This window comes from Pangasianodon hypophthalmus, chromosome 19 (genome assembly GCF_027358585.1).
Source record: "Pangasianodon hypophthalmus isolate fPanHyp1 chromosome 19, fPanHyp1.pri, whole genome shotgun sequence".
Taxonomy (NCBI): Eukaryota; Metazoa; Chordata; class Actinopteri; order Siluriformes; family Pangasiidae; genus Pangasianodon; species Pangasianodon hypophthalmus.
In genome coordinates, this window is record NC_069728.1 from 9,566,706 (window position 1) to 9,583,452 (window position 16,747).

General features: G+C 38.4%; 1 protein-coding gene across 5 annotated transcripts in view; it reads left to right on the top strand.

The window, feature by feature from the left end:
* Positions 1–282: 282 nt before the first annotated feature.
* Positions 283–16,747, top strand: part of LOC113545235 (1-phosphatidylinositol 4,5-bisphosphate phosphodiesterase beta-4) — a 71,495-nt gene continuing 55,030 nt past the window's right edge. For 4 of the 5 annotated variants that reach the window (XM_026944463.3, XM_026944465.3, XM_026944466.3 and 1 more), the window contains exons 1-3: positions 284–550; positions 3,364–3,408; positions 10,889–10,951. The gene's annotated coding sequence lies outside the window, so the exon portion shown is untranslated. Of the gene's footprint in view, positions 551–3,363; positions 3,409–10,888; positions 10,952–16,747 lie in introns of all 5 variants that reach the window. The other variant, XM_026944464.3, reaches the window with a different exon arrangement.

Genomic DNA, 16,747 nt, shown 5'->3' on the forward strand with positions numbered 1-16,747 from the left:
ATGACATAACCCAGTTTCTATCACATGGCTTCAGCTGAGTTCTTGGAAAAGCAGACTTGCAGCTGATTGGTTTGATTCCTCTTCAAGTGCACTCATTTTTAGGTTACAGTGCAGCCTTGATTTCTGTTTGTGGTTTAGGAGTTGCTGGAGTAGCTGCACGAGCAGTATATACTCCAGCATACTGTTGATTTACAGCTATTTTTCTCCTCCTCCTCATCTCTTCCTCCTCCTCTCCTCCTCCACCTCTTTAACCGCTGTAGTTGCTGGAGGAAGGGCACTTGTGCATGACTCACTCCCCCTGCTAACCTTTCATTCATTCAGCAGAGAGAAAGGGAAGGAGTGAGGGAGGGTTTGTGTAGCGGCTCTCCACTGGAGGGCGAGAGGTAACAGGAGTGGGCAGCATTATCAGGAGGCAGGGACACACAGAGAGAGAGAGAGAGAGAGGAGAGGAGAGGAGAGGAGAGGACAGGACAGCAGCTGGACAAAATCCGGCCCAGGGATCTGACAAGCGCCGGATTTACAGCAGCAGCTCCTTAAATCAGCTGTTCACGTAAGGGATGATGTTTGTGTCATTTCTGCAGGGATTCAGCCAGTCCTTTTCTTTTTTTTCTATGCTGTGTCCTAGATGGAGCTGGTTGACTCGGGAGGTCCGAGATCGAGTGAAGGGAAAATCGGTGGTGTGTGTATATGTGTGTATGTGTGTGTATATGCATGTGTGTGTGTGTGTGTGTGTGTGTGTAAGAGACGATGGCAGAGAGGAGAGATAAATAAAAAGCTCTGTCTTCACTTGAGGTCTGGTTTATTTATTTATTTATTTACTCACTTGCTTATTTATTTATTTTCTGAAGTGGCTACCAGTAGCTAAAGGTGCTAGCCGGAGACATTTGGCACTGAATCCGGAGGGATGAAGGGGAGAAGGGGAAAGTGTGCAGGGCGCAGCTGTAGCTCCTCGTTTTTATCCCGTTGCACAACAGCCGTGCTTTTGTGCTATTTTTATATTACAGCAGCCCGAGTGGTGTTATATTAGCGCTTAAATAAAACGCTGTGGATGTTATTTGCTGTTAGCTTCTAGGCTAGCGTGCTGGCTGTCAGCTAGCACTTCTCCATACTGCACAGACTTCCCCTTAGCCTGCCAATGTCACCAACATTTACTGTTAGAGGTAGCGGGATTTGTTGTGGTTTAACCAATTTTAGCATGATAATAATCCTTTTTTTTTTTTTTTTTTTTTTAAACTACAAATGTAAATCTGGAAGCAGAAAAATAAATGTGCTTTGGTTGACTAAATATACTGTACATATTTAAAATATAGAACGCTGTATTCTGTACACTGTGTACATTACTACTAATATCATACAGTACAGTATAATGCTACATCATATCATATACAGTTCCATAATAAAAACCGAGTTACATGGTTTAAATGTAATTGGAAGCCTTAGACTCTGCACACAGGTTTGTTTGTTTTAGTGCAATATACTTTTCCTTCATGTAATTAACATTATTGCATGGATTGAGCGTTGGACATCAGTTCTATGCAGCGTTCACTTGCCTAAATAGACTGTACATTACTACTAAAAACATATAGTTCTATAATAAAAAGTGAGTTACATGATTTAAATGTAATTGGAAGCCCTAGACTCTAAACACAGGTCTGTTTGTGTCAGTGCAATATACTGTACCTTCACGTAATTAACATTATTGCATGGTTTGAGCATTGGACATCAGTTCTGTGCAGCGTTCACTTGCCTAAATATACTGTACATTACTGCTACTATCATATAGTTCTATAATAAAAAGTGAGTTACATGATTTAAATGTATTTGGAAGCCTTAGACTCTTCACACAGGTCTGTTTGTTTTAGTGCAGTATACTGTACCTTCATGTAATTAACATTATTGCATGGTTTGAGCACTGGACATCAGTTCTGTGCAGTGTTCACTTGCCACCCTAGGTCTTAAAAGAACACGAATTCGGAACAATTCAGTTCAAAAGTTGCAGTGGTTAACCCTGTGTGTTCTGTCAAATTTTGGTGCCTGTGCTATTGTGAGACATTTGTGTACATCTTATCAGTGTTATGGTTAGGATTAACAATCCCATCTTTACATATGAATTACAAAATCAGATGAAATGCAAGCACTTGTCACTTGTTTGACTTCGAAAAATTTATTCATTAGATCAGATGGCCATCATGAATCAGATGGAGCAGCATCTGAGACTTTGAGTAGCACCTGGGCAGGTATATTCACTGCATAGTAACTCTGATTTCTTTTCTAAACATATATTTCAGAATGTTTTTTACAAGTATTAACTTCTGAAGCAAATAACAGGTGGCACGTTTTCCAGTGAACCTGATCTCTCTGTGTTCAGTTGAGCGAAAACTCTTGGCCTATTATTCAGTTATTCATAGTCAAGCCTTTTTACTAATTACTGTAAATTATTCAGTAACGGTAGTGAAACTAATAGGAAAGGTGTGTCTCATTAGAGTAAGGAATACAAGTCTGCACCTGCCAGTGGGGCTAAGGTCAGGAAACATGGATTGTAGTATTGACAACACAACCATTTTGTTCTGTTTGAAGTATATACTCTCACTTTCTAGGACTGAAGCTAGACATGCCATTAGACTGTACAAAAGATGTGTAGAAGATGTGACAGCTCCATACTCTTATAGCTGCTGTCAGATTTAAAAGATCTTAGGTTTTTGTACTGTCACAGTCTGAGGCCTTTGCTCAGCCAGCTGACCTGTGGTTCATGGACACATTATATAATCAAGGACATATTTTCTTAATGAAATAATGAAGGCGAGCAGACTTCCTGAAAAGTGTGAATGCATGTGTCTGCACAGTCGTACAAACAGCAGCAACTGTTTGTATGATAAGACAGTGATAACTGCACCCTGTTGTTCAAGGTTATTGATCACAGCTTTACCAGTTCTACAACATTCAGTTTTCTATTTGTGCCTTGGATCTTTGTGAAGTGGTTGCAAGTCCTAACACATTTATCAGCCTATCCAAAATAAACTGAGCACTGAATTCTTCAAATAATGCCTTGATGATCACTGTAAGGATGTTTTTATTTGATAGATGAAAACATGGTGACTCATAGTGTTTCTTAGTATAATTGTCTGAGACAGCCTGCATTTGCCTTTTATGCAAATAACTCCTGATACTGTAATTTTGTGCCTGTTGTCCTTGGCTGGAAAGCAATCCAAATGTTGTCTAGTCTGCAGCTTATAGATAATAAAGATGAAACGTTCGAATTTGTTCAGTGTCAAGTTTCAAATAAATTCTTGCTTTATTCAGATTTTGTTTTTAATTAATTAATGACTTCTAATTAATTGATTTATTATTATTTTTTGTTCACAGGAAAAGAGATGTTGTTGTCCCAATGAAACACTATATGCAGCACTGGTGAGTTTTTTTTTTTATTTTATTTTTTTTTACATCTTGTTATTCTGTATTAGGTGAACATGTAGGTTAAGGTTGCATTTCAGTCAGTCATAGATTTGTCTTTGAAACCTTTACTGATAGGAAACCCACTGTTGTAGGGAAACGTTAAGGATTCCCCTAGAAGAGCAAACCAAAGAACCCTTTAGGATGCCAGATGTAACCTTTTTTTTTCTAAGAGTGTGCATGCAGAGTAATATAAATAATGCTTAGTTTATGATTATAATCTGAAGTAGTATCTACTTCTGAAACTAGTTCGACAAATTTATGAATTTTTTTTGTTTTACGTAATAAAGGACAGTGAGAATCAGTAAGTATAACTGCATTATTTTTACTGGTAGAAAACCGGTTTCATTTTTTTTACTGGTAGAAAAACAGTTTCTACCAGTAACAGATGCTACACAGTCGTGCATCCTTCTCAATGAGCATGCAACACTTATATGCACCTAAAAGTGGGCGCTTTGTGATCCCCTGAGGTGTGGATGTTTGCCATGCTTACGTACAGACCAACTAAAAATAGACCTCGCATAGGTGGTTTTCAACACAGCATGAGGGATTTAATCTGATGTGTTATGCAAGGTGACATGGCTTTTAATCTGTCCAACAGTCCTTTTATGTTTTACTACTTTTATAGCACCTATTTGTTGGCTTTCTTATAGCCTTTTTTGGGGTTTGGTTAATGCGACAGCACTAAAAAGCTGCCAGTAGATTGTGTGCAGACGTCTCCTGCTCAGCTATCTCGCCATATGACTGAACACAAGCCCTGTAATGCTTGTTAAAGGCTTGGTGTTGCATACCAATTGCAAGTCCTATGTGATTTTAAGATGCTGCTGTAAAATGTGTCAGCTGCAGTGTTGCTGAATGTAATGTATGGGTTTTGCATGTTGTATGAGACCTTGATAGTCAAAAAGACAAACTGGTTCACATTTAACTGCTTGTGTTAAATGTACAGTTGTGCAAAGCTGAGTTCAAGGCCATGTCTAAGTGTCTATGGATATTTATTCGTATGCAGTTCATACACAGTTGGACATTATTTATAGACCTACTTGTTTTTGAGGTATTGAGGTTTGGATTAAACCTATTAATTTCAAGTGTTCAGTGACATTAGCTAATTATACAACAAGAAGTGTATAATAAATATAATACCTTTGATAATGGTAGATTGGTTTCCACTACTATAAAAAAAATAAAAATATTGCGGACCCCTGGCTATACTTCACTGAACCACTGATTTAAGCAACAGGAATTTAATTAATGGTACATTCATTCATTTATCTTCAGTAACCGTTTTACTGAAACTAATCGCGGTAACACTAGGTGCAAGGTGGAAGGATGGGACACCAGTCCACCACGGGGCATCATGCACACACACGTTCACACACTCATTCACACCTAGGGGCAGTTTACTGTAGCCAATCCAGGGAAACCAGAGAACCCAGGGGAAGTCCATATAAACACCACACATATAAACTCCACACAGACAGTAACCCATCTCAAGATCGAACCGGAGATCCGGAGCTGTGAGGCGGCAACGCCACATTAACTGTTGATTTCATCAAATTGTTTATCAGATGGACATTTGGACTTCAGCCTGTTTTTATATAAAATTGAAAATGTAGAATTTTAAATATAGAATAATCAACAGGCCTGAAAATACATTTGTTCAATCAATCATTCACTTTTATTTCCCCAATGACCTCTGACCTGAAATCCCATCAATCATATCAGTACATACTGTTCAGGACTCATTCCTATCCGGGAACAAAGAAATCTACTAAACGAATTCCGTTCCTGGACTGCATATGTGAGTCTAAAAATACTTAGGAACAGTGCAAAAAGCTATTATCTGCTCTTTCTAATTCCATCCCCCCACTGGAAACACATCCCTCTGTTCACATTCACTCAACCTGGGCCTGAAACCACTGGTGGCAAGGCTGCATGTGAACGTAATTTGCACTTTCAATTAAACTGTCGACCTTTGTTTCATAACGCAAAACTTGACTCCCTAAGATCCTCACTTCTGGATCCATCATGTTTGAGACAAATGCAAAATACAGAGATCTTAGTGTTCGTTTTATTTCGTAACTGTTGTAATATGTAGCCGTTATAAACTGAAAGTACGCTGAACAGCGCTTATGTTTTGACAAAGGTTTGTTTAGACAGGGAATGAAATATATGAATGTTTTTTGTTCCATAGCAGGGTATGAACATCCAAGGCTGTTCACAGGTGCATAGAAACCAGATTATATATCTAATTATCTATTTTTTTGTGAAGCAAAACACACACATTTATAACCCTTAGAACTCTCTGAGTTTCTCACACACATTTATCAAGCCCTGCTACAAGCTAGCACTCATATCCATACTCAAGAAAACTCCATTAATAATTATTGCATTATTTAGCTATCGTGGGGTGAACGTTCCCTGGGGTGAAACTAATAGAGAACAACATGTACCCCAAGTGTCCTGCAGAAACCTCCAGGGTCCAGAGATTGATCCTGAGCCTGGGTAATTGTCTGTGTTACTGTTTTCATGATTATGTGGGTTTCCTCCCGGGTTTCCTCCCACCTCCCAGAAACAGGCTGGTAGGTGGATTTGCTACGCTAAATTGCCCCTGCATGTGAATGTGTGTGTGTGTGTGTGTGTGTGTGTGTTTGATACCCTGGTTTGGTTGTATTCCCGCCTCACGCCTAATGGGCCTGGGATTGGCTGCACGACCCTGATCAACATACAGCACTTACTCTAGATAAAGGAATTTTCCATCGAGTAACATTTCAGCCTAAAACAGCCTCAGACTCAGTAACTAGAGGTCCATACACAAATATAAGTGCTGATTTCCTTTATTCAAATCACTCAAAATTGATCTATCTGCAATCTATCTTTTATCAGTTGCTGTCTTAAATTGCATCAGAATGAGTGAAAGCATGATAACTCCAAGAACTGCAGACATTAAGAATTGTACTGAAATGGAGTGAAGAAAATCACCATCTATATTTTTGTGTGAAGCTTTAGTTACTGAGGCCATGTCCACACTAATACAGATACGTTTGGACACCTTCTGTCCACAAGGAAATGCTGGCCGTTGTCGTGTTGTAGTGTTGTTCTTTACTAAATTAAATGCTGTAATCATTGGGAAATTGCTGTGATTAGAGAGGAATAAAAAGCTTTGGGACACACTAAATAATGAGCTTCAGGGTTTACCTGAAACACTGTAAATACTGACTTTAAGGACTTTAAGGACAGTGTCTTTAAGGACACTGTAGTATCATAAAAGGAAAATAAATCATAAATATGATTTACTTGTAGTATATATGAATAACTAAGGGAATTTTGAAGGCGAGCCATCATTAGAGCTGGACCACTGTGTAATTGGATTTTAAAATGCCAACTGCAGACTTGCAGTTGTGCATATTAACACTACTGTGGCTGTACATGCCAGAAATTAAGCTGTAGTCAATATGGGATGTGCCTTTCTATGAATGTGAAATTCATAGATAAGAAAACCACATGACATGATGACCACATGACATTACTTGTAGGCAAATCACATTGCTTGTTAATTTTGCTGCTGATGGAAACTTCATGACGCATTTCACAGACTGGGCTATTTTAGTAGTCTGCCATCACACCATTTAATATAGAGCAAAGTATGCATGGCTGTCTTGCAGAATGAAGTGAAAGGCCTACCTGTCACACAGTGACGTGTGAAAACAAAGCATTCATAAACTTTTTTTTTCATCACTACTGCTCAAAAACTGCTACATGTTGTGTGAATGGAGTTATATCAATATTCTTGTTCTTGTTTTATGCTTAATTAAGAAGCTCTCTTTGGTTAAATGTTTAGCCAGGTAGTGTTTATATTCATACTTAAAACTACTTCCAACTCCCTAATAATTTATTCTGTTGTACACTTGAAAAGGGACTGGTAAAGCCCATTTACTTATTGCATATTGTGGACTGTATCTACCATTTTAACATTATGAATATTTACATTAGTTAGAATTAACAAGAAGTACTGTACACATGTATGGTATGGAATTTAAGGAAAGTATCACCTTCTTGTCACAGCATCTAGAGTGGCACAGCAGCAGACAAAAAGTAGCAGACAACAAGTAAAGTAAAAAAAAAAAAAAGAAAATGTATCCCTTAAACTTTTAATAAAATGTGTCTATATAAATGTATGTGAGTTTTTATGAAACAAATTCCAAGCAATTATTATTATTATTATTGTTATTATTATTATTATTATTAGTAGTAGTAGTAGTAGTAGTAGTAGCTGTGTGTGTTGTCCCAAATCCCAAAGCCAATAGTGTGCGGTTTGGAACGCACCCTGTGCTCTCAGTTGTGTATATTGATTGGCTGTCATGGCTCAATCACAGTGAACTATTCAAATACTTTTTGTGTGATGCACTCACTCGCATGTTAATTATACGTCACACTCACATGTTAATTAAAGCCAGGTGCCAATTACAGTGAGTTTTTCAAATGTACCTCGGACAGTCACTGAATTTTACCATGTAAAAGTAGGTAGAGTTTTTGTGTCCGCTGAACTTAAGACACTGGACTAGGGACGGATTTCACTAAATCACTCTACATGGAACACTATTTTAGGAACCAGAATTGAGGAAAGGGAGACGACGTCACACAGGTTTGTTCATCACTCTGCAGCAACCGTCACATTCCATCACATAAACACGCCCATGTTAGCAAACGCACTATTCCCATTCATCACATGATTTACCAGTATCAAATCTAAGGAGAATAAAGTAACCCAAGTATAAACTATAAAAAGACACGTCACTATAGAAATGGATTCTCAAATCGATCCACTATTGTAAGTCAGAGGTCAGTAGTAGCACTGCCATCTTAGCTCTCTGTTTTCCTCAGTCAAGGTGAGTAGGATTCAAACCAGGCTGCACAGTGCATTATGGGTATTCCGTGTCCAATAGTATAAATCATTTAGACACTACCTATAGCTGTGCATTGATTGCATTGGATATTTTCCACTGTGTTTTCAGACACCACTACAAATGGCAGAACCCAAAATCACACCCTATATAGTTACAGTGTCAGTGTTTCTGCAATCTCTTTACAATCTGAAAACCACAAAGAAGCAAGAAAAAATCAGCTTCCAAATATTTCTCTGTTTAAGTAAAGAAGAAAACATGTTGAGGCATGTTGTTATTGGGAAATAATCCAATAACTTCAGGGTGGTAACATTAACTCGATACACACCACCCCATTGTTGATAATTTTCCAATAACAGTGTGGCCCAACCCATTTTGTGTCTCTTATGAAACAGCAGTTTGCCAACGATTACAATGTTTTATGTAGAATTTTCACGAGATAACTTATTTTCAGGTATTACTTGTGTTATAGCATTTCCTGAATAAGACAAAATGAAAATAAAAATCACAGCTTGTTTTTACACAAGATATATTACACAAGAAATATTAATGTCCTCTGTCTCCTTACAGAAAGCTTCAACACTGTAATGATTATACATTTTCTTTTTTAAGTAACAATACATTTTTAAAACTCTTATTAGTAGCCTTAGATTAATGTGCAGTGTCTGTACTTTGTATTAGCAGTTACTATAGAAACAATAATGTATTAGTAGGAGCACATTAATTTAAACCAGTGGTTTGAATTATATTTGGCACTACTGTCAGAACCCTGCTGTTATAGAAAATTAATCAACATCTTTTGACCAATCAGATTGGAGAGATTTACCACAGCATCGCGGTATAATTGTTATTGTTTTAGCTCCATGATATTGATTAGTTAAAGGACATGGAAGGAGAATCCCCACAGGACCAGCTTATCGCTTGTGCCAAACATGAAGGGTTTGAGTAGTTACAGTATGAGCCTCACATCCTAACATCAGCAATTATAATAGCTTGAGTATTCTTCTCGTTTTGTTTCAACAGCTGCTGTAAAAGATTTTGCAAAAAAATTAATTTTAATTCCTCATCTGTGTTTCCACAAAGAGACCCTCAACAGACACACACACACACACACACACTCCAACTGATAGTGGTTTTGACTGGGCTTAGTCACGTGTATGCGCGTGCTGGCGTGTGTGAGCAGGAATAGGTGCCACTGAAGCTGGCCCTCAACACCAAGCTCCCACCTGTCTAATGAAATTTGCTAATTAGGCAGTGGGGGAATGGAGGTGTGCGGTGTAGTGAGATTGAAAAAGGCACCGATGCAGAATTAGACAGCGAGCAGCAGACCTCATTTCTGCTGCACAAGGGACGGACGTAGTGACGCAAGCACCTGGAGAGCTTCACATGTTTTTCCTCACTGACAGGGACCACAACAGTGGAGCTTTCTCTGTCCTACACTCTGTTGTGTTCAAACAAATCTCTCCTGCTTCCAAAAAAGTCCCTCCTCAAGTTCCTGTTCCTTATAAGCTCTAGTGTTCCCTCAAACATCAAGATGTGTAACAGAGGTTGGAATTCACCTTGTTGCCAGTGATTGCACAGGGTAAAGGACGAACTCTAATTATTTTTGGACTCCTGGGGTGAATTATGTGAGCAAAGCCCATGTTACCCTCTTCACCTCGTTCACAGTTTTTGAGTGGTACATATCAGCCGCACAGTGCTAATGAATGTTGAAGGGAATTGTCTCAAGCAGTCTCTCTGATCTCAGTAGTGTGATGAATGTGAACGTGGCTTTGGTAACACTTCTTTTTTCTTTTCAGGGAACACCATTCACTATACAATTACTCCCACTACTTCTTCTATAAGTGCAGCAGCTTTGTTTCTGCCGGTTCCCTGTCATATGCTATTTTAAGAGTGCTGTTTGATATTTGTATGTAATATGCCTGGATACAGCAGATGGTATTAGCTCTGCCGTGTCATTTAACTGCCAAAGAAGCAGTTTGAGGAATTAATGGTGTTGTATTTTTCTCCATAAAACAACCTTCGTGTCTTGTACATGGATGAGGTTCTGTCCCAGGGTTTTGGGATCACAATATTTTGCATCAGCTAATCTAATCAAGGGAATATTTGTGGCCACATATAATGTTACATGACATAAAATCATTTCTGGCTAAAAAAATAAGCACCACTCATTACTGATATTTGCATGCTGTCAGGGAGACTAGAAGGTTTATAACTGGAGACTCAATCAGATAAGTCAGATTAGAAAACCAGGTGGGATTGCTTTGATAGACTATGGGCTATAAAATGATCAAGGATTTAATTTCCTTGGTATGTCCCATTAGAAACCACCAAAAAATTGCTAGCATGGCACGTAACACTTGTGGCTTGATGATACAATTTCACCAAATAATCACAAATCATATAAATCATATAAAGCATATAAAGCATATGCATGATTTGACACTAGGTTGGTGCCTAATGACCATGTGTTGTTCTCATTATTCACTTCTTTTTTTAATTCCTTTGATAGTAAATATTTTTGTCTCTGTTTGCAGAACATCCTCACCTGCTGTCCCTGGTCATCTAGCTGTCCCTGACACAACTCTAACATCTGTCTGGTAAGACTGGACTTAGTGTGTCTTTGAATTAATCTACAGAATTAATCTCAGTAGGCCAAACCTCTGACAATCTTACACAATCTATCAAAAGATTGGAAGGACAAACTTACTGTGACTGGAATAAATAATCATCCAGTATTGCTGAGTACGTGCTGATGCGTGCCTCCTGCATCATTTTTTTGTCTCATGTCCAGGCTTAAGCTTTTCTATGGGTATCAACAGACTATGTTGATTCGTACAGTTATAATACCAATACAATATAGGATATAACAGGGTAAAAGTTAAATAAATTAAAGTTTGTTTAACAAACTCCAAAAAAAACGTACAAGTACAGTGAATACTGTACATGAGTCGTGTTTTCCATTTGTACTTTTCTGCATTTTATACCAGGGCATATTTAATGAAACTCCCCTAGAGCAACATATAATTAGGTGACTGCAGTGTGTAATGCCATTCCAGCATTAACTCGTATCAGTCCTCACCATGTACTGCTGTAGGCCACCTCTCAGTTTGCCATTTTGGGATAGTGTAAGCAGTACTTGCAGAACTGAGCCAAGATCTTTTAGAGAGTAAAGAAAATAATCATTGGTATCCACCAGAAATATAACTGAAAAGCTTTTGTCTAGATTATTTTATTTATTATAACTTCAATTCCTTAAGCTGCTGATCATGGAAACACAAACCAAACTCTAATTATGCTAAATTAATGATAATATCATGTAAAAACAATCTAAAAAAATGGTTTATTATGAATAAAAAGAATCCAAATTGTCACGTGTGAACTTTACCTGAAAAATGAAAATGTGTTAATGGTTCCAGTTAATCGTGGATACATAATGCAATACGTAATGAATGAAAAAAGATGGAGTGTGCTGATATAGGAAAATAACATCACCACCACATGTAGAGAAGTGTTTTTATCCTTCTTATACCATAGCAATTTGCAGATGATTACAAGATGATCACATTGTACATTATCCACTTATATTTACATTTAAGGTTGTGGAACGTCTGCAAAACAAATGAGTTCTTGTTATCAATTTCATTATAACAGTAAAACACACGGTTTTCTGTCTAGAAGACAGAGGAAAACTTTAGGAGGTACAGGAACAGCTTTCCATCTTTGTACTTACACAGACTGAAATCTTCTTTCCGAAACATTAAACAAACCTCTCCTTCACCAGAGCAATGATTCTGTTTTTTTGTTATTAAATAAGTTTTTGTTAGACTTAAATTATGTGGATCATCCACTACACAAGCCCATGTGAATGAGTTATTATAATTATTATATGGATTTTGATTTAGAGCCGGCACTGTTGTCAGCTGTGCTGTTATAGAAAATTAATCAACACATTTTGACCAATCAAATTTGAAAATTCAGCAGTGCTGTGGTATAAAAATACATTAATAACATCTTATTTTGTAGGTTGCATGTAATACTCTATATACATAGACAGCATAATCATTTATGACTGTTATTTTATACAGGGTTCATAGCATTAACTGTCAGGCTGCTGGTTAATATCACAAGCCACATTACGAGCAATATGTCAAGCATTAATTCACACAGATATGCGTAGTTAGTGCTCTATTTGTTGTCCTAATAGTGTAATTGACGGATGTATGCGCTGGAGTTTATATTGACATTATCGAGCGGCATCTTCATGGCCTAAGTGCATTTGCCCACACTAGTACACACTTTTCTAATGCCGTTTCTCATCCATGAGAGCGACAATGTTTTACACAGACATTGGGAAAACATTGGGAGATATATGTTGTTTTGGTTATAGCTCTGCTTCTGGGAAGAAAAACCCTCTCGTGGCTAAACATGGGCACGCACAGGGATCCCATTTGGACAGTAAAGTGCTACCAGGAGACCAGTGCAGCAAGTCACGGTGCGTTGATGCAACAGAGCGCTGGCTATTACGGCCAAGCAGTCCCCTGGAATAGGGTTGCCATGGAGATGGACGATGTCAGAGCCGAGCAACATCTGTGTGGTGTTTGTTTGTCAAGAAAGGTTTTCTCTCTCTAATAAGATAAAAGGCAGAGAGGAGGAGCAAGCCAATCAAATGAAAGAGATCACAGCTCACCCCTGTTGTTGAATCTACCTTTTTTTTGCAGTTGGCCTTCTTAGAAGGACTTGCGTGTTTTGGGAAATTACAGCTTGTTCTTTTTTCCCTGTAAACAGTTTGTATAGACCTGGGTATAAATATACCACATTAACATTAAGTTTCCTTTTAGATATGTCACATTTATTGACCTTGACTAACTTGACTGATTTGTTGTAAACGGAGGATTTACCATTTAAATAAATTTTTTAAAAATCTCTAATCTAATTTGATCATATGAAGGCGCTCATAGCCTCTGCTACCTGTGCATGTCACCTGCTAGAGAGCAGATGTAGTCTTTATTCAGGCTGTGTTTTGGCCAGATATATGACTGTGCGTTATATTATTGCTCCATGGGCAGTCTGGGGAATTGTATTTAACCCCTGCTGCCCTTCGCTTCCCTGCCGCTGTATAAGGCAGTGTTCTATTTCAGTGAATCTGGAAAATATGCTCACTAATTCTCCTGCTGCCTTATCTGTCAGGGTGAGAGAGGCAGAAGCTATAAATTGCTGAAGCGTTCCTTATAGGTACATATTTCAGGGGTTGTGGAGCTTTCCCTCGGTTCTGGTCATGCTTGTGCCTTCCTCTCTGTCTGGCTGTGCTTGTGTCAGTCTCACTCCCCTCCTCTTCATAAACGCTCACAATCAACTCGGAAATGAGGGAAAGAAATCGGATGAACCTGCAATAGGGCAAAACATTCCAGGCTATTATTAGCTGCCACAATAATATTCACTCCTAATATTGCATTCTCCTAATGTTTTCGCTGAAGGGCACATGATTCGCAGACTGTCTCTCCCATAATTGATCTCCTCAGCTTAAATTCATACTTTGCTGGGCTGTTTCTCTATAGTTTTAGGCTAGCAATGTAGCAAGCCCTGTCAGCTGCCCCTGAGCTCCTGAGTTTTGACCATGTTTGGTTAAACCTGGGCTGGTAGAACCCAAGGCTGTTTGAACTGGACTGAGGTTATCCTTTTGTCCTTCTAATCTACAGTACAAACCAATTCTGGGTAGTGGGTCAGCAAATAAACCTTACACAAACCTTAATTATATTCTGTACACAGCATAGACCCATACTACGTGTACTAGGCAACAGGGTTTGTCCTGATTACCTGCAAGGTTTCATTATATCATGAAGATATAAGAAACCTAGATGTTTGTCCCTATGTCAACGTCTCAAGTTTCAGTCTGTAGCACTTTCCAGGGAATAGTAATCAAGAAGTTTCCGGAACTGTTAACTCGCTACTGATAAAGTCTGTTTAAAGCTGTTTTAACCTGTGACAGCAGTTAAGTAACAGTGTTAGTGTTACACAAAAGCAAACGCCCTCAAACATGTGCCATAACCTCCAAGTTATTTTGAAACCTCCTCTGTGGTGTTCTCTCTAAATACTACTGATTACATGGCCGATAAGAGGCCAGTCCCACCCAACCCAACTCATAATACTCTCTTTCAGCCTGGTGTAGAAGGTGAAGCGTAAACACCATCGGCTAATCCGCAGTTACATCTCCCCTTCCAGACCAACACACTTACACGTGAATACACGGATACAGTACAAGGCTTATTCAGAGCCTTGAATTAGAGGTGGACGATATGCCAATATGCTGTTGTTAGTGCAATAATTGATATCATCATGGGCTGTTGTGAACATTTTATTGGTATTGTCTTTACTTCTAGAATTAGATGGTTAATTAGAAAAAGAAAGCCTGTTAACTGCAATAATTTGTATCTCACTGATTGCATAGTAACAAATAGCTCATCAGATGTTAGCCCATTATGCCAATAGTTTGATTTTATGCCAGTGTTAGCCCATTATGCCAATTTGATTTCATGCCAGTCTTAGCCTGTGATTATGCCAATCTAATTTCATGCCAGTGTTAGCTCAGTGTGCCAATTGTTTGTATCTATGATACCATATTACCCACCCCTACATTTTAATCAAAACCAAAAGGGTGGACCTGGTCATTTCGAGCTGTCAGTCCATTCAGATTGAATGTCTCCCCTCATGGACACTATGTTAACGAGCAATATGTTTTACACTTACCCTAGTGACATGACATCAGTAAACAACCGAATGAGAAAGTATATATAACACATGAAGTGCTATGTTATCAGTATACATTAGCAGTGTTTACATAGCTCTGTAGCGAGTTTATAATTCCCTGGACTTCATTTGTCTCTCCAGTGTCTTAATGCATGTGTGGCTTCTCAGTCTGAAGACACCCCTTATGTATCAAGGGAGTGTGTTTGCCTGAAGGACAAATGAAGCCTCATATGACAAAGTCAAACAGTGGACAGTTTCGTTCGCAGAAGTGTTTTGTGTACTTGCCGGTTCCTGCTTTTCCTCACATGCCAAACTGGCTCAGCTCACGAGTAGCAACGATGCCAGCACTGATGGCTGTGACACACATGGTTTGTGGAAGCTCTAAAGCTTATACAGCTGAGGCTGGATCTCCATGCGTGCAAAACACTATGTACTCTGGAGCTGGTTCACCCACAGTGACAGCAGCCTTCCCTCAGTCTGTCTCTCTCTCTCTCTCTCTCTCTTTCACACACACACACACACACACACAGACACTCCCTTTGATTGAACAGAAATCAGTAACTCGGGGCATTGATTAGAGACTCTTTTATGTGATTTTAGCAAGTTTGAACACAAATGTTATGCACATGTGCCACTGGTCACAGCTGTCATGATATCAGGGTGGTGCATTCTCTTCCCAGAGATGCTGCTGTATTACTGTGCATGGTTCTAATGCAATTTAGCTTTTATGTCAGTGAATTTCTTCATCGTGCTGTACATCATGCTGTATGTCTCTCTGTTGACTCTGCATTATAGCTTTGTTTCATGGTATACTCAGACATTTGTGTTTGCTTGGGGTTGTGTGCACATGTATATATTTACATCACAAGGTCACACACAGTACTAAGTGTCGATAATAGTGAAAAAAATACCTCAATATTTAAATAACACTAGGATCTTGCCCTCTAGAAGCGTTTCATAATAAGGACAGAATGCAGTTTAGTGATTACATTGCCATATTACACGTCCTGCAATATATTAAAATGCAAAGTAGATACCCGGCATGGCATTCTACTAGTGTTGCACAATATATCATTTGTTAAATGTCACCACAGTATCAGCTGTTCAATACAATGATCATAGAAGCCTGCAATATAATGAGCACTCTTACAAAGCACAATGCTTTTATTGTGCTCTTTGACTAATCTGAATGATCTCAGAGATTCCTGATTGATTTTCTGTAGGTGTACTGACCAGTAATGGCACTTGAGTAATAAAAAACAAAACAATTTTTTGTCAAATAAATGCAAGCCTTTTGTTAAACCACTTTATCCATAACACTTTACAGGTCCACCTGTTTATTTTAATATATTGCAAGACATAGTGTTTTGAAAAATGGCCATAAAAACTACAAAAATGGTTGAGGGTCTAATACACGCGCACACACACACACACACACACACACACATAGTGTATATATATGCAAATATGCAATTTAGAAACACCCCATGTCCTCCAGGAGTGGAACTGTAGTAACAGTATCTCAAATACCATTGTCATATTCGCAGACAAATGTGTCAAAATATGTTCATCATTAACATTTGCTCAGTTAGCTATTCAATTTATTATCTCTTACATGGTCAGTTTAGCTAACTAGCTTTGCTTGCAGG